Source organism: Epinephelus moara, chromosome 23 (assembly GCF_006386435.1).
Source record: "Epinephelus moara isolate mb chromosome 23, YSFRI_EMoa_1.0, whole genome shotgun sequence".
NCBI classification, from domain to species: domain Eukaryota; kingdom Metazoa; phylum Chordata; class Actinopteri; order Perciformes; family Serranidae; genus Epinephelus; species Epinephelus moara.
In genome coordinates, this window is record NC_065528.1 from 5,383,193 (window position 1) to 5,411,111 (window position 27,919).

General features: G+C 40.8%; 1 protein-coding gene across 1 annotated transcript in view; it reads left to right on the plus strand.

The window, feature by feature from the left end:
* The window catches only part of large1 (LARGE xylosyl- and glucuronyltransferase 1), a 161,803-nt gene that overhangs the window by 93,644 nt on the left and 40,240 nt on the right, over window positions 1-27,919 (plus strand). The gene's annotated exons all lie outside the window — the stretch shown is intronic.

The window sequence follows — 27,919 nt, forward strand, 5'->3', positions numbered from 1 at the left end:
GTAACATGGTTTAGATTTCTAAATAAATATTCACCTCATCGCTAGATAGACCTACTCCTGAAAAACTCGTGCGCAAGGCTTTTTGTCCCTACGAGGCCACCGTCATTTACCCGACGGGAGGGGTGAGCGAGTGAGCCCTGCAATCTAGAATTCGACCACTGATGTCACTGTTTTCAACCCATTTTACACACTGGCCCTTTAAGTATGATCACTGGGACTGTGCCTTCAGTAGTAACTACTGTAAATTCTGACAGCTGTGGCCACAGGCATTATGTTTTTGGGTTGTCTGTCCATCCGTATATCTTTCTGTTAGTTTGTTACTTCCATTTTTGTGAATGTGGCCATCATCAAACCCCAAAACTTAGAAACAGATGAGAAGACATTTGGTCACACTCTAAAAAAGAATCCACTGGTTCAGCTTAAAAAGATTAAGGTAACAATTTGCATGCATCTTTTTAAGTAGTTCCAACTCTGGCATTATTGAGTCAGTCCTATGAGTCTTTTATATTCTGACAAACTCAATTGTTTCAGTACAACAAACATGATTTGCTTTGACCTTGAAACACTTTATTAAGTTGAACCAACTAAATATTAATCCAAAAGTTTTGTTGATATTTAGTGTCCAAATTATTTTGTTTAAGCTATTCTAACTTATTTGTTTTAATTCCATCCTACTCAAAAATGTCAGAAATGTTTTTTGATTTAGACCAGTTTCTTAAAATAACTGTCAACTGAAACACATTAATGAAACAAATGTAATTTTTTTATGCTTAAAAACATCTTTATATTAAACGTTATCCACTAACCCCATGAATGATTTTTCATAGTGTAGATACTGCCTTGAAACCAATCAGATACCAATCCTGGGAGTCCACCTCAAAACCGTGCTGATTGTATAGTTTTATGTGCTGCTGGGTTGAAGATGTGTGTGAAGCATCCACATTTCGCCAATAAATACACTTACTATCTTTTATTAAATTCCTTCAAAGACCTTACTACACATTTCATGTGAGACTGGACAGATGTGGATGTAAACTGCAACTCAACTAGTTGGTGGAGGCGTACAACCGTGAGGAGGTAATTCAAGTTGTTGGTAGTTAAACATTGAACATGGAAATGACTGCAAATTGATAAGTGTATTAATTACTGTAATTAGTGTAAAAGCATTTGTGTTCAAAAGAGAAACTCGAATCAGCTGTGTTGTGGGTAAAAATGACATGACACCTCTCTCTAAGTGTCAGAGTGCACTCTGGCACAAACCGGACCGTTCCTAAATTTGAAGTGCAGTTGGAATGTACCGTTTGGTTATTCAGAACAACACACTTGCGGAGCAGCAGAGCACCTAGTGGGCACTCTGTCCGTGGAGACGAAGCAGCAGAGCAGAGTGACTGTGTGATTAACTTAATGGTTAGTTAATTCATGCAGAAATAAAACGCTTTCTTACGAATAAAAGCACTCTCATTTTAGCATAGAGCGTCAGATTGGATTTTTGAACGCACCCTAACACAGAAATAAGAGCCATGTTTCCATGGTAATAATTTAGTGACTCCTATCTGTCATGGTTACTTGGTTAGCCATGTTTTTAATTTGAAAAAAAGTCATAATTTACCCAGAATTCATAGCATATTAGTTCTACTTAACCACTCTGTGCAGCTTATTTCTTGACACGTCTATCTGAAGTCTGACTGTTAGCTATATCTAAACTATAATCAAGGTCTGTCTCTAGCCCTTTTTACAAAGCGATTGCGCCATAGAGCTGGTACAAAGTCTTTTCTTCATGCTTTACATAGAAGCAAACAACAGTGGGATCATGCTGCTGTGTGATTTTAGACAGCATGCCGACAACACGGAATTCAAAGAGGCATGACATGTAACACAAAAGCATCAGCCTCTAGTGTGCCATATGACATACATGTTGGCAATGCTTTATAAACAACAACGACATTAACATGGCAATAACAATCATTTACCATCCCTGTTATATGGCTTGGAGTGTAAGGAGCTCATGGACCTCACTATTTTCCAAATTTGCAGACATTTTTAGCTGGTGTTCTTCTTCTTTGAGTTAGCTGCTAACTGCTATCACCTATGTTTTAAATCTACCATGGTTGGTCCCGTACATTACATGCCATCATAATGTCACACCCGTGCTGGCTATGATCCCGTCCTGTTTAGGCATTGTTTAGGCACTGTTGCAATCTTAAAGGCGTGACAACTCTGTCTCCCAATTCAGCAATACCTTTTACACAGAACAGTGAGGCGGCATAACAGCCTGAGATTCCTGCCTTGAAGTTGCAGTGTAAAAGGGGCTTCTGTGACCCTTTAAATGTAAGTGGAAAATATGAAACATTTATGAAATTTCTAAACAATTAAATTCAGTGTGCTGAAGCACCTGCTAAGGGTGGTGTTCATACAGTGGTTTAAAACAGCCCACTTACCAGAAGAAAATATTGACATTGTATTTTACTACAAACCTCAGATATGTTACATTTGTGTGTTTCATACTGTCTAAAGTGACGTAGTATATGAGCTGACTTTGTCATCAGGAGGTGGTGGGGACGGCGTGACAGTTGCGTGCAGACCGCTGTTCAAAACCAACAAACAAAACAGCAGGTGTTTTTAGCAACCTGTTGCTCTTTTACCATTAGGGATAGTGCCACAAAGAGCAATTGTTTCTTACCAAGACATTGCTGTACTTTTTGTGCCACCAAAGCGGGTATTTTGAGCGAAAAAATGATCTTATCCTTACCATAACCAAGTGGTTTTTGTGCCTAATTTCTAACCATGATAACCACAGCGTTGTTGGGGCGGCAGATCAATTCTTGGCTTCTCCAGTCCACATGTCGAAGTATCCTTGGGAAAGATACTGAATCCAGAATTGTAAAGAAGCAACAGCAGATGGCACCTTGTATGGTAGCCTCAGCCACCAGTGTGTGTGAATGAGTGTGTGATTGGGTGAATGTAACCCATAGTGTAAAAAGCACCTTGAGTAGTTGGAAGAGTCCATTTACCATTTGTTGAAACGTAAAGAAAGTTTCACTGTATCCACTACATAGTAATGTGCAAATGTATCATTTCCGTGGTTTGCAGAAATGCACAATGGCAGCATTTATTCTGGCAACTGGGTTGGGTTTAAAAGAGAAACAGAATTGGAACAAAAGCCTACTGTATCAGTAACAGATTTTGCCACCACCTAATTCCACATGATCACAAAGTGACAGAATCCCATCTGGCTTCATGAGAGTACTCTAAACTGAACATTTCTGTTGTGCTTTTGTTGAGTCTGGTCTCACTATTGCTGCGATCAGCTCCCTGTAAATGAGGGTGAATTTATAACATTGCAGCACTAACAGCCAATAACAGTAGCAGTTGAGCTGCTTCAAAAAGTAGCCTGGTTTGCAGTGTGTGTGTGTTTGTGTTTGAGAGGCTCTGGGATTCTCTGTCATTCAAATATTGAAGTCTTCTCCAGTCTGCAGTCAGCAGCATGTCTTGATCTTTCTTGCACAGGTAATAGTGCTGCTGCTGCAGCAGTCTCCTGCTGGGAACTTCTTTTGCTCCTCCTCACTCACTTCATCTTTCATGTACCAACATTACTTCCTCATCTTTTCATCATCTTTGTCTCCATCATTCCACTCTCAAACTTTATGGCTTTTGAACACAGTTTCTTTCTTGCCTTGAGTATATTTGTGATTGGAATTATCTCTTGCATTTAAGCCTAGAATTGCTATAATTATCCAGCGTTACCTAACTTTATTCTGTGACTACTTCTTCAGAACATATTGAAGTCCCAAGCTTCTCATTTCAATTGATAAACAACATAACTGACATCAGTTCAATGAAAGCAATATTGCCATTACCTTTAGAGGGTACCAGCAGAAATTTTAAGGTTTTCAGTTAGTGCTGGAGTCTCGAGACTGACAGTTGAGCCACCTAACGGAGGCCCACTGGTAGACTTAACAGTAACAGTGTCTGTTCTGGTCTTTAGATGGGGATTCTCATAATCTTGTTTTTCGAGTGAGTGTGGTAATTGTTACAATTGAACAGAGCTGAAAACAGCTATGAATGTCTGTTCAGACAGACAGCAATGCAAATTCTTACACACGAATTCGACTGCTGGACCGTTTGCACAGTCTTTGTTGATTCGCCTCAAACAGCAACAGAGGCGCCAACTGTGTGTGTTTGCTTTCAGCTCAGCCTTTGACCGATCTCAGAACTCAGCAAAAACTCCAGTTCTTTCTGTTGTTTCCCTCCAGTCTCTCTCCTTTTTCCTCTCGTCTCTCTACATTTAATGAAGAAGGTCCACAAAGCCTGAAGATACGTGCACACTTTTCTCAAGTTGAACCTTTTCAACTCCCACAGACATGGGTTCATGTTATGTTTGAACACACCGTGAGACCTCTAATAAGCTCCAAAACAGACAGGGGGAGCAGAGGGATATGCATATGAAGTGCTTTGTAGGTATGTCACAATAACACAAATTTATCAGTTGATACCAGTACCAGTGAAATTCCATGATTCTTGATATCCAATTCGATACCACACCACAAATCAATAAATCCCATGCGCTAGACATAACTCCTTTATCAGATGTATTATTAAAGCTTTATTATTTATCCCTGGTGATCCACCTTGAATGCAAAGTACTGGTCTTTGTAGTATTTTGTGCATGAGGACACATATGTTAATACGTAACCTGCAGTTTATTAATATATTTCTCTTCCACTGTTGTTGTTGTTCAGCACATCTAACATGTAAATGTTGGTCTTTGTGGTAGGCTGTTTGTCCCGCCCCTCTTCCACTGTGATTGGACAGATGGGTAAAAAGTGACAGTAACAAGCACAGCACGTTACCCAAAGGTGAACAATCTTCAACTCTTTGTAAAAAGAAAAACGGCAGAAAAGATGGGATTTAATGGCACACTAGAACACTTGAAGGCATATATGCTGCCTTGTCAGGTCTGCAAGAATTGCATCCCTGGTGTGCATGCTACCTATGGTACTGGAGAAAAACAAGTACCATCATGTTTTCAGAATTTTGACATCGACATGGTACAGAAGTATTAGTTTTCGTGACATCCCTAGTGCTTTGCATTCTACATCGAGTTTTTCCATTATGCTTTTCCAGTGCATGTGCAGGGTCCAGGCTGTTATAAATGTGGCTTGTGTACAATTGTCAACAAAGATGCACATAGACATGAGCAACTGATAAAATGTATACCATGTGGAGGGGCCTTTGTCACTACGCAGATGTGGAAACTATCATTTGCTCCTGACCTTTTCACCTCTCTTATTCTCTAGCATAGTCGTGACTTGAGAGTATTGGGTCTTTGTATCATAAATGATCTAATCCTCTCAAACTTAGGTAGTAGAATCTTTCAACCAACAGAGTTCTCTAAGGTATCAAGAACCCTCAGGTTGGTTCAGTTATTGATAACTTGATTACCATCTCACCAGCTGTTAGTTGTTTTCTGTGGGTGTTTTTATGGGAATATGGATTGTTTACAACATTTTATTGTAAGTGTGTCATGCAGTGTGGGACTCACACTGGTCTGGTCTTGGTCATGACTTGCTCTTGACCCCTCTAAATCCTGGTCTTATCTCAGTCTCAAAACACTCTGGTCTTGGTCTTTACTTGGTCTCACCCTGCCTTCGTTTTGGTCTTGAGTCTTGAGATGGCCTTAACCTCTCAAAGTCTTGGTCTTGTCTTGGTCTCAAAACACTCTGGTCTTGGTCTTGACTTGGTCTCACCCTGCCTTTGTCTTGGTCTTGAGTCTTGACTTAGCCTTTACCCCTCAGAATCTTGGTCTTGACTCAGTCTCAATATACTCTGGTTATGGTCATGACTTGGTCTCACCCTGCCTTTGTCTTGGTCTTGTCTCAGTCTCAAAACACTCTGGTCTTGGTCATGACTTGGTCTGTGTTTCGGTGGCCATGAATGCCTACTGTATATTTTTCTTGACTTTGTGGATACAATGAGTAGTTATTTCTCACATAGTTAATTCAATAAAATGTGCATTTACACACCGTTAATTCTGTGTATATTAGTGCAACAAGAGTCGTGCCATATACTCACCATTCTGCTGCTCTGAGATTCTCTGTTCTCATTCACTAATGAATTCCATTTGCTGTTCTTTAACATTTGCCTTTTGTGGAGCATGGTCGAGTTTCCTTTAATGAACTCAACAAGTCCTGCAGACATTTCAAATTAAAAGCCCACAGAGAAGAGGAGGGATGCTGTTTGAGTAGCTGGAAGGCCTTTAATGTGACAGTTTCATCGACGGTAGCTTAACAGCAATCAGTGCAGCACAATGGAAGCAACTGGAAATAATCAGTAAATTTAAATGTCTGTGTTACAAAGTGAGAACAAGAGCAGCAGAGTGGGGGGTTTGACACGACTCGTGTTGCACTGATGAAATTAGTGCTGTGGAAATGCGCTTTATATTGACTTTATCAAGACAAACATGGCGGCAGTGATGAGTTTGCATTAACGGCAAGTTAAAAGAGAAGCTGATCAGAAAACAGGGAAGTTTGTTCTTATAATACAATGTACTTTTAAAACAAGTGGAAAAGACTTGTCTCTAATATAAGACTATTTCCAGTAAAGTCCTGGATCCTTCTGCAGCGGAGGTAAAATAGTGTACACGATTGGAAATGAATGTAACACATTGTATTTCTTAAAGTTTTCTACACTGATTTTCTTTTATTTTGTCTAAATGTTTTGCATCATCTGTCTATATGTCTAGTTGTTTTTGACTATATCAAACAAACGTGTTCACAAAAAAGCCCTAGTACAAGTTTATTAAAGCCTCAGATCCTAAAGGGATAGTTTGGATTTTTTGAAGTGGGGTTGTAAAGGGTATTTATCTATAGTCAATGTGTAACATGCAGTAAATGTGATGTGTGTGAAGCATCCATGTTTTCACTGACATGGGTGTAAACTGTAAGAGAATCTTGACTGGTGCACAGAGGCATACAACTGTGGGGCGTTCTTTTTAGTTTTTAGGTGGAATTTACCTTTAGGTTGCTAAAATACGTTTTGCTGATGCCACCATCCACAGTAGCACATTGCTTAGCTTCCATATCGGACTCCAGCCTGGCTCTCCAAACTGGGGGAGTGCTGACTAGCACCTCCCGTATGTAATAACCAACTAAAGATAAGCATGGTAAATGTGGTGCAGTGACAGAACTCTGCATGCAGGTCATGTTTGTCCAATCTAGTGTAATCGTTGGCAGAATGGACCGCATATTTCACAGCTGGGTTGGTCACATTGTCAATTAATTGCTGTGTCTATTTTAGGGATTGTTTTCCCTGCTTGCCTGTAGGCCTTTTCTTTCACCTCTCCTGTGTTCTTCACACAACTCTGTCAGCACTCAGGAAGGTGAAATGTTGATGTCACTCTTCCTCCCCTCACCACTGATTGTATGTTCTCACTGTTGGGCTCCAGGCCCACTCAGAGATGGTGACGTCCACCATTAATCCATCCATTGTCAGAAACCACTGGTGCCTGCCTGGAATTTATTAGAGTTAACCCTCCAATTCTAATCAGTAGATATCCTGAGGTTAGGTGTGGAGCCCCGGGGAAATTAGAGCTCCACTCAAGACCTCATATTTCATTTTAGCCTCATTCCCATATACCATGTCCTCCAGGGAGTACAATCCACGACCCTTGCAACTTTGACAAATTCGAGGCCTGCAAGGGTGTGAACCAAGGAGGAGAGGGCAGGCAAGCAGGTGGAGGTCAGGTGTATAATGCAGAGGTGGGAATGAGACTGAATAGTGTGTTGTAATACATTTGAACTCATTCATTCTTAAACATCTCTCAGGGGTGGTGTATAGAGTCCAGCTCATTTCTCTTCAGCAGCGCAACTTCGTAAATGCACAGACTATGTACTGACATGAGGTACTTTACACGTGTCCCAAAAGTGTTAACTTGCATTATAGTTCGCTTTTCAATAACCCAATAATATATAAGAAATATCAAAATGTATATTAACAAAAAAATGTTGTTTTTTTTTACTTAATTTAACTGAAACATCATGGTCTGATTATCACAAAATCACAGTTATCACAGTTTAGCTGGCTAATTAAAATCCAGCAGAAACATCAAGTGTTAAGTCAAACTCAGCAACCTTTTTATTAGTTTTACCTGCCTAATAAAAGGTAGACAGCATTCTGCCTCCAAAATCCCCTGAAAAACTGTGTGAGGTGAAAGGGACAGGTGCATGCTGGTGTTCTGAAAACAACAGGAGGTTAGTAATTGTAGTTTGGCCTGATGATTCGGCCCACTTGCCAACACACCACACTGACACTGACAGTGACACACAGCTCATTAGGGTACCTTAAAATCTTTAGCACCCACTTGCTGCAGATTGTGTCAAAATTTGTTCTCTTTCTCAGAGTTATAACTCCTGAACACACAGACATGATACACATAGTTTTAGATTAACGGTGATGTCCATGCCAAATAAACGTCCATAAATCCACATAGAAATCATAGAAAAAAGTCTCCAGACTGACTAATCCAGTGACAGTCATTTGTCCATCCATGGATACTCTGCAAACAGTAACTGCTGATAGCTAATTCAGCTTACTGGGGATTTTGGTTTGTGCTAATTCAGTAAAATGATGCCGGTCTTTCAAATATCTAGGCACACCTCATGCTTCAAAGTCTTCTTTATAACCCTATCCCAAATCAGCCTGGTCTCACTTCCGGGGTGTCAAAATATGCCACTTGGGCAGTGTCCCTGGCATCATTTTAGTGTTACAGAGTCTGTATGAGATGCAAGGGGCTTTCAGTACAAAGAGCGTGAAAGTCCTGTTTGAAACTAAAAGTCGAGGTTGAGTTACTTTGTCACATTAGTTGTTAGTCATATCAACCACGATCTTTTCCTCGCCATGACCAAGGATTGTTGTTGATAAAACCTAAACGCTGACCCCTTTGTAGTCACAAATCGACTCAAGTCAATGGACGGACTTGATTAACGTCAACCACAATCTTTAACTAACCCTAACCATGTGTTGTTGTTTTTTTATCAAATGCCTGGGTCTTCAACAGGGGGTGGAATATGTATGGAATCACACGAATCCAACATAATTTGCCTTTTGCAACAACCCTGTGAAAGTGGATTTTGACCCCCCCCCCCACCTACCTGAAAAGCAAGTACAGGTCAAAACTGCAGCCTGAGGCTGACAAGGCTCTTTGCCTGGCAACCTCCATCTGCCAGATTTAGTATGCATTGCGGTTTGATACAATATATGTAGTAGGGGGTTCCTACTCCATCTCTCTTTCACCGAAGGGGTCCTTGGCCGAAAAAAAAAAAAAAAAATTGAAGACCTCTACTCTCAATCTACCCACGGACCCCTTCATAGTCACAGTAGTCGACTATCAACCATGATGTTTTTCTTACCCAAACCAAGTGGTTTAGTTGTGTAATCTTAACTGCCAACCCCTTCATAGTCACGTAAGTCAAGTCACGCTGGGAGAAATGCTTTCTATTTTGGGAATGCCTTGTTCTCAGTCACACTTAAACATGTGGACTCTGCCTGAGCACAACCAGTGTACATTACTGTACAGTCAGTATAGTACAGTCTTATCTGTTGGCCACTGACCAGCTTCAGATGAGCAGGTGGACGTTAAGGGCCTTAGTATGGGCTGTTTGGTCACATTTAAAGGCAAAAATGTTTCTACCTCTCCCCAACTGCCACAATGGAAATGGGGCAAAAGGCCTGCTTTCATAGCCTTCACCTTGCTGCATCCCACTGCATCTCATCTCACTTAGGACAGTCTCTACTTTAAGGTGTTCATCATGTTTTACTCAGTAGTAATTATGGAAGGGTATGTCCGCACACCTCAGCTGTAGTTATGAATGAGGACTAAGCACTGCTCTTCAATTTCCCCCACCAAAGTCCCAATCTGAGGTCAACTGAAACAGCTGAGCTACCTCAATGGCAGCCGAGCACACTTCCTTCACTGGTTAAGACTGTAAGATGCAGTTGAAAGTTGCTTGTCTGCTGTGAGAGGGGACAAAAAGGGGATGCACACAGCAGAATCAGTCTCTCACAATCAGTGTCTTTAAACAAAACAAAACAAATTAAAAAAATATCTTCATGGTAAATATTGGTCCAAGTGCGGAGAAGCCTTCATTACAGGAAGGAGCAAATGTTTGAAGCAAACAACACTCATGAATAGTATTATCATTCAAATACAGGCTCAGCATCTTTCTCTCTCTACATCTACTTTGACATATTAATGCATACATTTAACTAAAATGCACAGGTGAGTACTTGCAATGCATGCTTACACATACATGCTAATTAGTTTTGCTTTCTTTTTTCATATTTATAAACCTCCATACAATTTCACAAGAGGTTACCCACTATAACCAGTGTTCTGCAAACACCTGTCACTACAAAGACATACATTAAATACAACTTCTGCTCCATTCCTGTCTTTCACCACACTCAGTTTGTCATTGTTATATAAATCATGGGCCAGGATTGCTACTACACCTGCTGGCTTCATACATTTGCTGAGGGTGACCTATTTTTAGCCACCACTCAACACTAAAGCATCAGCCAAAGCAACATGCAAACATGAAGCTCATGAAGCGGTGGGTAGAATACATTGGCTGAAATGCAATCTCAGAACCCATCAGCTATCGTCTAACAATTTTTTTATGCCTCCACACCAGTGACAGCTGTAGCTCGAGGCATTATGTTTTCGGGTTGTCCATCCATCTCATTTTAGAGAATGCAATATCACAAGAGCACCTTGAAGGTATTTCCTCAAATTTGGCACAAACAACCACTTGGATGCAAGGATGAATTGATTAGTATTTGGTTGTCAAAGGTCAAGATCACTACAATCTGGAAATCCATTGGTAAAAATAAATAAATAAATAAAAAATAAGGATTTTTTTTCTTCCTTTACCTCTGGAGGCACTGCCCGTAGTTTTTTTGTTGTTGTTTACAAATACTTCCAGGTAGAAAACCGGCAGAGTTTAGATATATATATATATATATATATATATATATATATATATANTAACTCAATATATGGTCCGTGAAAAAAATATTTTTTCCAGCGGATATCTTAGTTACAACATGATTGAGCTAGCAAAGCAGTTTTGTGTTGCTATGTGTGGTATTTATTCAGTTTTGATGTAGTCGTCTTTCACACAGGGCTGCCGACAGATTCTACAATGTAAATTGCAGAATCTGTCTTGAGAGATTAAGATCACATGGCGCAAATGTTTACTTGGCCTCAATGAAGAACTGATTCGATTTTGGTGGTCAAATGTCAAGGTCACTGTGACCTTGCATCTGTCTCAATCTTGTAAACGCGATATCTCAAGAACAACATGAGGGAATTTCTTTAAATTTGGCACAAACATCCACTTTGAGTCAGTGATTAACTGATTAGACTGATGACATTTTATATCCAAAGGCTCGGACGAATCCTGACACCATTCAGATTGTACCTGCGACCCACCAGTTGGGAACCATTGATGTAAACTGCAACTTTACTGGTCGGTGGAGGCTCACAATCGCAAGGTAGTAATTACTTTTTATATATCTGCATTCATTTGCAGATACCAGTTCATGGAGATTAACCGAAATGAGTGAAGAAGTCTTGGCCCGACTACACCGGAAACCCTGAAATATTGGCTGTTGCTCCCAAAGGCTTATTGTCGTCCTATTTTTATTTATAGGCCAATGGAAGTGGAGCGTTTAAAAAGTTGATTTACATGTTTTGCTACTCTGTGAGACAGAGTCATTAATGCAGTGATGAGTGATCCTGATGAGATCCTGGTACGAAAGACAGGTAGAGCAGACCAACAAACAGGTACATTAGTCAAAACCATATCATTCTCACAAAATTTGGGTTTATGCAGATACAGGTTCAAGGCTTTATGTGCAAAAAAGGATGAAAGTGGTCCACGACCAATTTTACATTAAAGGTAATTTTATATACTTTATTAATCCCTGAGGGGAAATTCAATTTTTGCACTCTGTTGTCAATTACACACAGGTCTGAACACACACATGCACAAACAGGACCTATACATGCACTAAGTGGAGAGATGTCAGAGTGGGCTGCCCATGACAGGCGCTCCGAGCGATTGGGGGGGTTCCGCATTTGACCCATCCCCTGAGGGAGCGGTGAGCAGCAGCCCCCCAATTCCAACCCCTGATGCTGAGTGCCAAGCAGGGAGGCAATGGGTCCCATTTTTATAGTCTTTGGTATGACCCGGCCGGAGATCGAACCCACGACCTCCCAGTCTCAGGGTGCACACTCTACCACTAGGCCACTGAGCTGGTCATTTTACTTGTCGTGGGAAATAATACCTAGCATGAGGTCTTGTGTGGATCTGGAGGAGCTTATATGTTAGGTCTGATTAAATAACCCTGATGAAAAGGTGATGAACAGATGTTTACCAAGAAGGGGGGTCTAACAAAAAGATATTGTTGATTGCATTATGGGAAGCAGAGGTTACATGTTTTTTGTGACTTGACCCATTTTGATGATTCATTTTTAAGTATCTCCTTGGCATCTTTATGCCTTTTTATTAGTGAGTTTCCAGGAGAGAGATGACGAAATGACAAGAGAGAGATGAGGAAGGCAACAGAGACCCCTTGCAGGATTTGGCCGTTATGACTCATTGTCAGCACCTTTAACCCCTTGGCCACCAAGGAGTCCTGACCATGCATTTTGTTTCCCCTGTCTTTTGTGATTCCCCTTACTTTAAACTCACTGGTGTAAGGTATATGTTATACTACCAGACACTAGGATGGTATGGCTGTTTAAACAACAAGGAAATAAAAGCGGGTTACCGTTGCAATTCACAAAATGGAACACAGTGTAACCTCTTGTTCACACAGACACAATAAATGTTGTGACGGTTGAGCACATAATACATACAATACACACTTGACTGTGATTAGGCATTTACTTGTGCCTGTCACAACTCTGGAATTGTTCTTTTTCAGGCAATGTGATTTCATGCACGGTTTCTCATATTAAAGTTTCAGTAGCTTATCAAAATTCTGTCATAGAAAACTGAGAAGACTTGACAATCAGCTTTTCTTCCATTTTCTTTTAAGAACTGTCTTGCAGTTGAATAGAGAAGAAAATTACTCTGTGTTTCTGTTTTCTGAATGAATCAAAATGAACATAATTGGTTGTTACCTGGTTGTCCTCCTGTATGTTGAAGAACAATTGCATAAACCTTTCTCAACTACCCCAAGTCACGCTGCTGGGAGAATTTTGAGTCTTGAGTTATTTCGATGAAGTCAGGATGTTATTTTCAAAGATCTGTACACCCTGTCACACCTCAAGTGTTGACTCCATATATGTGGATGAGGGGTATAGTAAACTACAACCATAAATTATGTTGGGGTCAGATAGGCTGCTGTAAAGGAGAAGGTTCACACAATCCTGTTGTTTAAAGTAAACAAAGAAGCTTTTTATCCATCTCTGGTTGCTTTCATGTTGTGTCACAGGCAGCTGTTGTGTTGTGCCAGCCTTACACCAAATGACTTTTCAAGTGATTTCACTGTTGGAGGCAAATTTCCAATGTCAGAATAATATCATGACAGTATTACCTCAGTAGGTGTGCATTCCTGTGATCTCAATTGTTTGGTATAAGGTGGTCATAAAACCCAGGCTAGGGTGTCTTAAGTCAGTTTTTATCTTGTCTTGACATTCCGACAAAATCAAACATGTTTAATACAGTCATAACTTTTAAGTCTTGGCTCATCACATGCTGAAATTGAATGATATGAACATTGCAAGATCCCCAGTCTTTGCAAAATCTTATTGCATGTGACTTAAAGTTCACATTGTCTCTAGATGTGAGAGGCTGTCAGACTTCAGTCTTTTAAAGTCTTCTCATGTATGAAAGGCATTATTGGTTTTGCTTTAAAAGATCACTGACAAACAGATCAAAGTTGAAACCGACCATACTATGTTCAAGGTAGCACTGTCACAAGGTTCAGCATCTTAGCTCTCTTCATAGGAAAACAAGTGCTTAAACTGGTGCAAACTGACTCTGTATCTAATCATGTATAGAGAGTTACAGTGGGAGGAAAATCAAATCCTTATCTGAAATTGGTAGCTGCATCAGCATGTTCTGGATAATTTAATTCCACCTCGGTTTGAAATGGAGTTGTCTTTCTGGGCAGTTCAGCTCTCACTGCTGCTTCTCACATTCAAGTCTCAATAAAATGAGAGGCTGTCAGCCATTTGTGTTCCTCAAATCTTCTGGTGTGATCACACAGTTAAATATCACCCTCTAACAGCTTATGACACCTCGACAATGGCATCTAAGAAACCCATTTTACCAGCAGTCCTACTTCCATTGTTTTATCTTGGTTATACACCATTTATCCCCAATAATCTGTGTTGGTGTAAGAGACAACAGGAATGGAAGTAGAGAGAGTGTAATAGAACCTTACCAGTGAACAGGGACTTTGCTTGATATCATTTTGAATGACATGAGCAATAATTGCCCATCACTGGTGTGATGAAGTCATTCCACAAAGCTGGTGAGGTGGAACGAGAGCCATGTGCTGACATTGGGATTGTAACCCTTCAAGCATCCTGCAGCAGTTCCAACACTCCTGCAAACAGGGGCTTTTCCCTCTCAGTTGTCTTTCCCAAGTGGCAGATTGCTAAATTGTAGTACTGTACCTCACTTTCCACTAAATAATCTGTCAGTGACCTTGCACAGTTTGAACTGGAACTACTCCACAGAGCATTCTTGTTCAAGAAGAGATCATAGTTAAAGTTAGTTATGGTCCTAATAGGGATACTATATAGTGCTGCATTTACATTACTTAGCAGACTTTCAGAATGTACTTTGTCATTTAGCCTTGATAATCGGCTTCGGGGTTGCTGGGTTTCCAGCTTATCCATGATTTTCAGTCTCAGGTCATTTGCTCATCTGTGTCATAAGGGCTTGTTGGGGCTTGGTACCTAATCCTGGAGCATGGGGTTGATGATCACATCCCCACTTTGACCTGTTGCTCTGACTGCCCCTTGCTGTAGCATGTTTGTTGTACCTCATCAATCTCTAGTTGTAATAGCAGTTGCTGTCTGTTGATGTTGGAACACTGGGCTAGGAGTTGGGTTTTGAAGCATCCATATATCCCACAACCTCTGCATATATCCCCTCTCCGCTCTGCATATATATGTATATATACATATATGGTACACTGAAACTGCAGCATATCATGAACCACCAAAATCTAAAAAGTTAATTGTTGAGTCCAAGTGGACATTTGTGATGAATTTAGGTACATTTACTTAAGGCGTTCTTGAGATATCCTGTTCACGAAAATGGGATGGATGGATGGATGGATGGATGGATGGATGGATGGATGGATGGATGGATGGAAGGATGGATGGACAAATGGAAGGATGGAAGGATGGATGGACAGACGGACGGACAACCAGAAAACATAATGCCTCCAGCCACAGTTTTCGCCAGCATGGAGGCATAAAACCTGTGGACATCATCAATCATTTTTGAGATGGAAAGGCAATTATAAAAGTGAAAAGATGAGAAAACAAAATATCTGAATTTCAAAAGGAGACACATCAAAGTGAGGTCCAAACACCCAATTCATTCTGCTCTGCTTTTATGTTTGGATGGGATGAATTTGATGAATTAACATTTCACTTTCCCGAAATGCAATTTCAAAACTTAATTTGTTGAAATCATCCTTGTCCTGTAGAGTTAGTGAGGGTGAAGATTTCTACAATGTGCCACTTGAGGTAGTGTGAGGTAGTGTGCTGGAAAATAAAAACCCTATTCTCCTCTACCTTTTCAGTAAGTCAGATACCAATTGTGTAAAGACAAGAAACATGCACAGAAAAAGGAAAACAGATTAACTGAGCTGACCGATTGACGTCAATGCTTTAGACCACTTAAAATGCCATTTGTGTCCAGGAATGTCAAGATTATAATCAAAAGGTGCTTCTGCCGGGTGGTGGCGGGTGGGTGGGCGCTACAGCTGTTGTGGCACATTGGAAGAGGAGCGGTACACGGCTTGACCTCATGCAACATGATCCTGTGAGCCTCAGCTCACAAACCTTGACTTACAATTCAAACGGCCTACACATATTTTAGACCTCAAGCATGACAGGAGAGTAATGTGTAAAAAAGCAGCCAATTGAGAGGAGTGTAGAAAGTGAAAAACTTTCCACCTTCTCTCACTAAAGGCCATGTACATGGCCTTTTTCCTGATTCTTTAATGTAATCTTATTCATACTGACAGATGTGTGTATATAATATCTAAGTATACATGTACAGACTGAGTTACAGAAATGTTATTGTTGAGGTGAAAACCTAATTTTTTCATACATCTGTCAATTTTGAGCCTATTCGGCTATTCAACTTCCACAACTTGTCTTCTATCAGATATTTGTTGTGGAAATGTATGCAAACACACATTTAATTAGACAATGCCTTATTTGCACATTTAAGCATAACATTTCTGAAAACACAAAAATAATAGTCTTAGTGTAAGTAATGAATTAGAGAAGTTGCATGGTGATATCAGTTGGTTAAAGGTTTTACCCTTTTCACCTGTAGCGTCTCCCCTTAAAATCTCATGAGAGCGTTGCCTTGTGGGCACATTTAAGCTTCATAATGTGATCCCTTCTCATTTCAGGCACTCCACAAGCTTCCTGTTGTGCAAACTTTAGGACAAGTAGGGGATATCTAAAGATGAACTTTGACCACAAGATATCTCGTAATGTCCCCAGCTCACCCTTTGATTTTAATAATTGCATGGCTTTCAGCACCAACTTCAGGATAAACTTTGCAGCTTTATTATGTTTGATTTCCAAAAGAATTGCTACTGATGTCAAATATGAAAGTATGGATCTAACCAGTAAAGACAGATCTCCAGCCAGTCTAAGGTAACGTTGTAAAGGTTTATTCAGAGAGAGTTGTAAACACCATCGTAAAAGCAGCAGGTACATGTGGTGGTTCCCTTTTCTTTACTTCTTTCTGACAGACAAGGTAGATTAACCATGAGCCAACCGCTGTGCTGTGCAGTGAAAATGGAGGTCAGAGCCACTAAAGACTGTTGACACTAGAAAGACTAAGGCACCATTAAGTAACAGCTGTGCAGAACAGTAGCACTGAAATGTCTCAGCTTCCAAAACCCACTTTCTACACACTTAACAAAAAAGGGTTCTTTCTGAAGGGCTGAGGCTTTACCCAGAGAATCATTTGCTTCTGAAGAACCCTTTTTTGAAGAAAAGGTTCTTCAAGGGCTCTTTGTAAGATTAAGGGGTTTAAGAAGAACCATTTTCATCTTAAATTGAAAAAACAACTACTGGCATCAACTCTGGTGGACATTCCTGCAGTCAGGCATGCCAACAGCATGCTCCCTCAAAACGTTTGATATTTGTGGCATTGTGTTGTGTGATAAAACACATAACAGGGTCTACCAGGAACCAAAAAGGGTTCTCCTATGGGGACAAGCCATAGAAACCTATATGTCTCTAGTTAGCACCTTTTATTTCTAAGTGTATACAAACAGGAATTACCCATTCTGTCAGGTGCCTGTTGGCTGTTTCTTAGCTTCCCAGGCACAGTCACTTTCTAAATGTTAAAATCACATCAGCAGCAAAGATAGGAGAGAGGAACAAGGGGAAGGACATGGGAAATTGTGTGATTGATGATGGAAGGCTTTCCAGATGAGAGATATCTCTGTAGGTTGTCTCCGGGGTATCAGCAAGACGTTAAGAACCTAAAAAGTGTTGAATTATGAAAACTGTCTCTAAAGCTGCTTCCCCATAAAACCTAATCCTTCCATATTGTGGGTATTAAAAGGTAGTCACACCCTTCAGATTTTATCCAAGTTTACTCCCTAAATCATCCAGATCAGCTGGGAAAATGTTGAGAGCTGGAACATTGCAGGGTTTAATGCATGATGTTTCTGAATGTTGTTCTTATTACATTTTCCAAAAAGATGATCAGATATCAACTCAATCCAAACCTGTCCTGCTTTTGCACTTAATATGCAAAATGGCATCCGCCCTAATGTCAGAAGTGGTCACCATGACAACATCCTACACTTCATTGTGTAGAGCAGGGAAACATAATGCCTTACCACAATCCCCCGCCTTCTGCGATCAACAGAGCTAATGGTAGATGATGCTTTGGCAGTATAACCTACCAACTACCTGTCCTTGAATTAGGAACACTTAAGTGTATTGCAGTTTTCTAAGTGCATGAGACATCGTTTCTCTCCTTTTCAGCAGTTCAAACCTCATGACAGAAATGCTCTTTAGTTGATCACTTGGCGTTCAAGGGCACCGGAACAGAGATGGTGACTCTCCTCATCATGTTAGCTCTGACTGACCAGCCTCCTTATTGGCCTGTTTGCCTTGTATGGTGTCATTATGACATGTCAAAGTACTGTACGAAATCACTGCTCTAAATTGTGGATGAATTCTATTTAGCTGCCGCAGGTCAGGGTGCTGGCTCACTTTCACACTGTCATGGTTTGCTCGGACATTTGAACAGAACTGTTGACACCATTACTAACGGCCGTGCTTTTTCGTGCTAGTTCTTAAGTTACATTGCCTGCTGGGAAAAGGTTAATCTGTTATTTGCGGACAAAAACATAATTGATGATAAAGTGTGACTAAAAATGCCATACTGTCTGAGATGGAATTTGAACCCAGATCCTGCTGTGCAGTATCTGGGCAATTTCAAGTCTAACTGAAATTAAATTGCTTTGTTTTGTTGTTATTTCTGCTGCAGCATACAGATCTGCCATGTAAATTGCCATTACTGGCACTCTTTTGAGAGTAAAATAGTGTTCAGAAGGACGAAATGTTTATTTTATAATTATTTGTTCTTATGAAGGTGCCCACTGTTTGTGCATTCACCAGTGAGAGTGATGTTAGTTCTCTAACTACGTTTTCAGACCAGATTAACATTTTTATTTTGCTCTAAGACCGCCGCCTAAGTCTCCTATTCGACATCACAACACAGCGGCTGCATCAGGTGCGGGAGATTTTGCCTACTTTTAGAAGAGATGACTCAGCCGGACGTTTCTTGCCGCTGGCGACTCCCGGCTTCACTTCGCGGCCTTCCAGAAGGGTGATACAAACTGGAACACAGCAGTGAGGGGCGGTGGAGCCTGAAGGCAGTGTACTTTAGGTGGTCCTCGCAAGTCGGCGATTTTAGGCGGCGGAAAGTCTCTTGGTTCGGCAAAAGAGCCCCTGCTCTGTGGACACTTTGACAAGTGGTTGGCAGCCGCTGGATCCCATGAATCTTTGATGGAGTTGCAGGTCTCTATTGGGCTATGGCTACTCGCTTATAATAAGGTTGAAAACAATCTCGTTGGCCGTTTGATGTTATTATCAAAGTTATTATTAACGCGTATAAAAATGTTGAAATCGCCTGGCTTTGTCACTTCAAGTATGATGTTACTGAAGGCACAGGAAACAAAAGAAAAACTCAAGACAGATAAGCAAAACTTAAAAGTATAAAATAACTTTGATCGTGAGCAAGAAAGAGTTATGTGGGAACCGAGTGTAAGAGTGTAACTGGTTAAAGCATAAACAGTATAGCTAGAAGGAAGGACGGCAAAAGAAAGTAAGCAAAAATGGAAAGACAAGCGAAAAAAGCTAAAGAAAAAAAAAGTGCAGAGATGCGCCAAGCTCAGTACTTTAATCCGACCAGTTGAGTGGGCGTATTTGAGGCAAGGTACATATTAATGAAGACACGTTGATTAATCAATCCAACTATATTTTAACTCGAAATACAATATGGGATTCCTTCCTTCGTTTCAAACTAACGCTGTCCTGTGGCATTTCATACATCAGCGACAGGTACTGCCGTGATAGGTGCCAACTGGTGGTGTATCATAACGCCACAAAAGGTTCCAACCAGCTGCACTATGTCACTTAAGAAATGTTAAGATGATATGCATAAAATGTACAAATGTAACGTATCCATGGTTTTCAAAAAAGTAAAATGCCTACATTTTCTTCTGGCCACTCTGGATTCCACTCATTGCCCAGCCCTGCTATGGAATGTGTCAGTGACTTCGAAAAACAACGTCCACATGAACAAAAGCTGAAGAGATTTCTCATTTCTAATTAGTTGAATGTATCTCTTGATGAGATTTTTAATCAAAGCTCCATGTGAGGTGCAGAAGGAGGATGAAATGGTGTAGTGAAGAGAGTATGTTGGGCCTGCTGACCTTGGCATTCATCTTTACTTGTATCAGCACCACTGACTCAGCAGGAAAAACTCCCACTGATCTCCTTGTACCTCTCCACAGCTAATTTAAGAACTGCTCACTCCCCCCTCAGCCACCTGCATGCTGGGAAATAGATTTTAGATGGCCTGAGGTTTGCTGTGTGAGGACTTTGCTTAGTGGGACATGCACGCATACTATTATGCCCAACACTATAATATATTCTAACCAGACTGTAATCGCTGAATAGCAGGTATTGGCTTTAATCCTTTAGGGGCTCGCAGGCCAGATAGCCAGTCGGTAAATTACACGATCAATAGCGACTAAACAGCGTGATGTGAATGAATCTGTTTGGAAGATTCTTAAAGCTGATGCAGTGGCTGTGGCTGACAGCTTGGTTTGAATATAGAAAACAGTGTGAAGAATCGCCTTGCTTTGATGGACTATTTTCTTTAAGATATTCTAAACCAGAGCTGTTCATTTTTTCATTCTTTTTGTCGAAACAGAGCAGAGCTGTATTGATTTAGTTTCCTTTTTCTTGCCGGTCATGGCTGTCTGACTTGGAACCCAGTATTTGACTGTTTTTGAGAAAAACGATGGTTGAGCGTTCACGGTCAATTGCTCCTCAGTTTTTCTCATTGTAGATGTTTGGATTAAGTCAAAGATTTTTTTAAAGAAAGGCAGGTCTGGTAAGCTTAATGTGTTAACACTTTGTGGTCATTTGAAAGCATTTTTTAAACAGCATTTTTGTTATTTATAACGGCATCAACAGGTTTCTTTGTGCATTTTTCTACTGTGGAACATAAACAGTGCCACTTTTAGTGAAAGGAGAAAGGATTAATGGTTTAGTTCTGGTTTAAAAGTTTAAGTAAGTGTTAATGTGAAAGGTTTTTTTGTAGTTACAAAGCCTCATAGAATTATCACCAATTTTGCAGTTTGCTTCAGCTCTATAGAGAGTTTTAGCCTCATTCAGCTTATTGTTTTATTTTTTTTTCTTTAGCCTTCAATTTCCGTCCTCTTTAACCTCATATTTAGCAGAGGGCAGTTGTTTTCGGTGGAAAACCAGATGAACCCACCTTACACTACCTACTCACTCATGCTGGTGAAGCTAGTGGAGAATTTTGCAGTTTAAGAGTTGGTTGAAGCCAAAACCAGAGCTAAAAGAGAGGTAATATTGGACTTACCCTCATCAGGTGGAACACAAACACAACCCTAAATGAATGATAATGTTGCTCTGGGTCTGCTGAATGTATATATAAGCAACTGTTTGCTGACATGTCCTGTGTAACAACTTAATAAGGTATGATAGGTTTTTGCCTAGTTTCACTGCCCTCAAGTAGCTAGAAAATGTCAGTCAATGCAGTTTTTTTTTTTTTTTAAAGATATTTTTTGGGCATTTTTAAGCCTTTAATTGATAGGACAGACAAGTGTGAAAGGGGGAGAGAGAGAGGGAGTGACATGCAGCAAAGGGCCACAGGCTGGATTCGAACCCGGGCCGCTGCGGCAACAGCCTTGTACATGGGGCGCCTGCTCTACCACCAAGCCACCGACGCCCCAGTCAATGCAGTTTAACTGAATTAAACTTCATTTGTATAGCTACAACATTTAAAAACAGAAGTATAATACTTTTATTTTATCACCTGTTGGTCAATGCGGCCCATTTTCAATCCAAGGTCCTCAAATACTTGGGCTTTGTCATGCCCCACAGCGTGTGACATCAATGACAAAGGCACATTTAGCATCTTTAAGAGACACGTTGGGCTTTCAGATAACGCCAATGTAAACACAACCTTGGCAGTATTTGACGCTGAGAGCAGCTGACATAGTATAAAGAGAGAAAAAGTCCACGCAAGGTGGACATTTTATAAAGGTTTAAACCTGGAATGGTTTCCAGAGGTTTTACCTAGAGCCCTATACCAAGGGTCGTACCTATAACCATCTGTGATTCCCATAGAGGTTCCACCAGGAACCCTCTATGAGAGGTTCTCCAGAGAATTCCTCTTTGGTTTAATGGTTTTACCCAGAGCCCTCTCTGGGGGTTCCATCCAGAACTTTTCCACCTTCTAAGGGTGCTAAGGGGGTACCCGAACCTTTTTATACTCCAAGGTTTCCTAACAAACCTGCTGATCTACTAACCTACCAACCATATTACCAAACAATCTACTGACCAACCAGCTTGCCAACCAACTTTCCAATCTACCAACTGACGTACCAGTCAATTTACCGACCAGTCTACTGACCAACTTACCGACCAACTTTTCTGACCATCCTACTAACCAACCTACTGCCCAGTCTACTGACCAACCTATCACCGGTCTATTGACCAGTCTACCGGCCAACCTACCAACCTAACTACTATGTGATCGATCAACCAACTTACCGACCAATCTACCAACCTACCAGCCAATCTACAGACCACCCATTCAACCAACCTGTTGACCAACTTAATGACCAATCTGCCAACTTACCTACCTACTAACCAGCCTGCCAACAACCTTACCAACTAACTTACCGACCAACCTACCTACCAACCAACCTACCTGTAAGAGTGTCTGACTGCTCATGCTTTGTGAATCATCTTCTATGGTTTAATGGTTGCACCCAGAACCTTTCAAACTCCTAAGGGTGCTCAAAGGTTCCCAACTAACCTACTGACCAACCTACCAGCCAACCTACCTATCTGTTGTTGTAGCAGTATCTTTTTTTCAAGTTTCAAAAGCCTTCCGGCCTGGTTTATTTTTTGTTTTTCATCCCACATAGAACATTCACATGACAACCCACAAGAAAGTGAAAAAAAAAAAAAACAGCACACAGACAAGAAATATAAACAAAAAAGAAAAAAAAGAAGAAATAAATAAATAAAAAAAATAATCAACAAACCAAAAAAAAAAAAAGAAGCAATTTATAAAAATAACCACAGTGTTACCTATACATCAATCCTTTACTATGAGTCATTCATTCATTTGTAAGAGTAGAACCGTACAGTTTACATGGTAGGAAGTAGTTGAAAAAAGGCAATAAGAGTTAGTAGGCTACCCAGCAACTAGCTTATCGCCAAGTCTTGTGGAAACTCTCTTCAGAGCCCCGAAGGGTAAATCTGAGCTTTTCCAATGCAAGGTGTTGCATAGCATCTCTCCTCCACATTGTGTAAGATGGTGGGTTTGCCTGTTTCCAGTTTAACAAAATCAGCCTACGGGCTAATAAGGGCCACAATTAGATTAGACCCCCTGAGGGGACTGTTCTCCCCTGCCACTCCAAAGATAGCCAACACAGGGTCCGGGTCTAGCACATGCCCAAAGCAGTCCGAAAAGATCTTGAATATTGAGGTCCAGAACTGTGACAGCTTTGGGCATGACCAAAACATGTGTGCCAATGTGGCTGGGTGGACCTTGCATCGGTCGCATAGTGGATCTGTATCGGGGTACATTTTACTAATTTTTACTTTGGAGAGATGGGCTCTATGCAGCACCTTAAACTGTATAAGGCCATGTCTAGCACATATGGAGGAGGTATGGACATTCCTCTGTGCCTTCTTGGTCGTTTGACAATTCTAAACCGAAATCTTCCTCCCAAGCAGTTTTTAGATGCTCTAAAGTGATCTCTGCCTGTGCAGATAATTGGTTATAAATGAACGATATCACTCCTCTAGTCGTGGGGTCAACAGAAAATAATACATCCAATTGAATAGGATCAGGAATATTTGGGAATGTGACTGTGTTGGACTGGATGTAGCTCCGGATCTGAAGATAAGCAAAGAAATGTGATGGTGGTAGGTTAAATCTTTTACATAACTGATCAAAGGTGGGAAATAAACCATCCATGTACAAGTCCCTCATTCTACTGATCCCATTACCAGACCATCGTTGGAATGTGTTACTTTCCAGCGATGGGACAAAGTGATGGTTTGGAGACAGGGGAGCCAAAAGGCATCCCTCCCGCCAACTAAGACTGTGTCTCATCTTGGTCCAGATCTGCAGCGACTGAGCCACTACGGGGTTCTGTTGGATGTAGTCGTGAGGTATAGGGAGGGGGGAGAACAACAATGGGAATACATTGGAACAGAAACATAAACCTTGGAAGGACATTCATTTTTACAATATTCACTTTTCCTGCCAGGGTCAGGGGGAGGTGAGACCATCTCCCAAGGTCTCTAACTGTACATTCCAAGAGTGTCTTAAAGTTCAGCTTGAACAGGTCTGAGTATGTTCTGTCAACCGTCACCCCCAGGTGTTTAAATGAGCCCTGTACTACCTTGAATGGAAATTGGGAGTAGGATATTCTCTGAGCAGGCATGTTGATTGGAAATAGCTCACTCTTAGAGAGGTTGAGCTTATATCCAGAAACTCTACTAAATTCCTTCAATAGGGACAAGATGTGTGGGATTGACTCAACCAGACTTTGAACATATAAGAGCAGATCATCTGCGTATAGGGAAGCCCTATGTTCTCTACCTCTCCTGTGTACACCCTGAAATTGACCAGAAGATCGTAATGCAATTGCTAGGGGCTCAATAAACAGGGCGAACAGCAGGAGGGAAAGTGGGCAGCCCTGCCTAGTCCCTCTGTGAAGAGGAAAAGGGTCTGAACGGATGTTGTTAGTCAGGACATATGCTTGGGGAGCCTTATACAGGAGTTTGACCCAGGAAATGAATCGTTCACCAAAACCAAATGTTTTCTTTGCAGTAAACAAAAAACCCCACTCGACCCTATCAAAAGCTTTCTCGGCATCCATTGATATCACTATCTCTGGGATTGTTGGGTCTGGGCTTCTCTATGATATTGAGAAGTCTACGGGTATTTGAAAATAAAAATCTGTTTTTAATAAATCCGGTTTGATCTTGTGAGATCACTGACGAGAGAACTCTCTCCAGCCTGAGGGCCAGTGTCTTTGCCAATAGCTTGGAGTCAACATCGAGAAGGCTGATGGGTCTGTATGAACCTGGTTCGAGTGGGTCTTTGTCCTGCTTGAGTATCAAAGAAATGGAGGCCATATAGTAGGTGGGGGGGGTTGCAGCAATATCACCACATTTCAATATCACAGCAATTAACATGGTGAAAACAACAATGTCATAACGAATGGTAACAAAAGGCAAAGCTAAAAAAAAACTAAGAAACAAGTTGTAATTAACTAATAATTAATTAATTAACTGTTAAATTTATTATTCAACCTGGATTTTTGAAAGTAGTAAAAAGTAAAAAAAAAAAAATCCTTGTGATTGTGCTGGTGTTTAATACAGTCCCGGTGTGTGTTTCTCATTATATCTAACATGATTAAATTGTCATTAACTGTAATTAATTACACCAGTTCATTGCTTAATTGAAATCAAAATTGTTAACCTTAATGAGTGTATGGAGTAGAATATAAACAGGAGGGATTTGCAGTGGAAATTTTCTTCCCTACCTCAGCTGGTGATCAGATTAAGCTAACAGGCACTTTTTCTGATGAACCCAAACCAAAGTGAAACCACCTGAGACGCTTGTCCCGGTAAAAAGGGCACTGTTTTGTTTTGAGCTCTAATTGTCCCTCTCAGTCATCACCTTGATGGCAGGTCTTTGTTCTTTGTTTTGCAACCTTTCTAAAGGGGGCTGCCTGCTCTCTGCTGCCTGCTCCAATAAGCTCTCATTAATCTTCCTTACAGCCTTCATTAAAGCTGCCACTGCTACACCCATGCCCGCTCTCCAGACTCCTATCTCCTCCTTAATGCCTATCTCCTCGACCTTTATCTCTACCCAGCTTGCCTTCCATAATCTCTCGCCCTAAAGCCCACGTAACATCCCCTCCCCTCTCCTCCCTTCATCTCCTGGATCTCTCCTCTTCATTTGATTCTGCCTCCTCCTCTGTCCTCTCTATACCTTTTGTCTAGTGACTTAAAAACTTTAAATTCATTGTATTGTTGAGCGTTGAATTCGATTTGCACCTCCTCTCACGGCAGCGGTGTGTCATTTGTAAGGTGGCAGTCAAAGTTCTCTCCTGGTTTGTCGTTGACTCAGACATAAAAGCCCACTTTATGAAGGGATTATGTTTCTGCTGGCTCGCCGTTGAACCAGTTGACCCTGAAGTGTCAGCCACTGATCCCTCTCCGACCTCTATTTCTGTCTGCACACAGTCCAAACTGTAGGAAAGCCAACAACAGCTGCTTAGCTGGAGATCATGACTCAATTATCTCCTTATCTGCTTATCTCAAGATAAAACCAGCAAAAAATACTAATTTTGTGTGTGTGTGTGTGTGTGTGTGTGTGTGTGTGTGTGTGTGTGTGTGTGTGCATGCGTGCGCGCGTGTGTGCATGCGTGTGTGGTTGTTGTTGTTGTTGTTGTTAAGCTCATAATTAGTTTTTAAAGCTGCTATCCTAAAATTGCCATAAATTCTCAAATACTGGTTTTTATTTACCACAACTGCAAAAAGAACCATGCTTTATTTGGCTCATATTTGAGCAACCCAATCGCCAGAAAAAGTATTGACATCCGTTTCTGCAAACCATGGATATGTTACATTTGTATGTTATTATGTACTTTAAAACTTAACATTTCAACAGTGCTGTGGTTAACATCTGGTTAGATTTAGGCACAGAAAGTACTTGGTTATGATTACTAAAAGATCATATTTTGGCTTGAAATACCCAGTTTTGGGGGCACTATCCAGGCAGGAAACGCATGGATGTCCCATTAAAAAGACATCCCTGCTGTAAAAACTGCCATGGGTCCCTACAATGCCAACATTTGCTTTTGGTAACTGGGCTGATTTGGGACATGCCTTTATTCCTTTTCACTGCATTGTAAGTCAGTTTGGACACATTATATTTATTACATTTATTTTTTGTTATTGATTTAAAAGGTATGTTATATTCTCACCGTTCTCACAAGTGTTGCCTCTCAATGACTGTAGCTCAACACTAATAAAAATAAAAGGCAAGCAAGCAATGAGAAATCATTTGAAAACTGTGTAGCCCAACAGTGGTGACATTTAACAGTTGAGAAAAAATCTTACAGTGTTTTCTGGTGGACAAACTATTTAATAGATACACTGTCTTCATATAACCCTTTCTTTGACTGCAGTTTATATTTATTGAGTGATATACATGCTGATATTTCTGTAAAATGTTAATATCAGTCGAGCTCTGGACAATTCTTTTAAAGGAGAAGGAGAAAACTGTTGAGAATGACATGACTATGTTGGTGTACTGATGGACTTTGGATGTGGAAATGTGCATTATGCTGTGTTTTAACAAATTGAGCACAGCCTTAGTCATGTCAATGATGTCAAGCTTGGCTCACATCCCAGCTACATCAGATGATCTCTGATGGAGCAGCTGGTTGATGGAAGGGAGTCAGCTGATAGATCACATGGTTTCTTTCTATGCAACCAATGGGTAAATCTCATTCAGGGCACCCTGTTTAAACTGCTTTGGCCTGCCTACTGTTGCTGCTTCTTCTGCAAGCAGCTTTGCAACTCGCCTCCACCCCAGCTCCTCCTTTTCATGTTGTGTCTGGCTTATCAGTGTCATTTCTGTTTGTCTTTGATGCTGCTCTGTTCTGTTCCCAGGGGTCTTTGCTGCTGCTCTACCTTCCTTTGGCTTTCCATTTAGGCACATGGAAGGGCAGGGAGGTTTGCTCTCTCTGCCTCAGGTTTTCCTCGTATGCTCGTGGAAGGGCAGAGATGTTTGCTCTCTCTGGTTTAAGGCTTTCCACG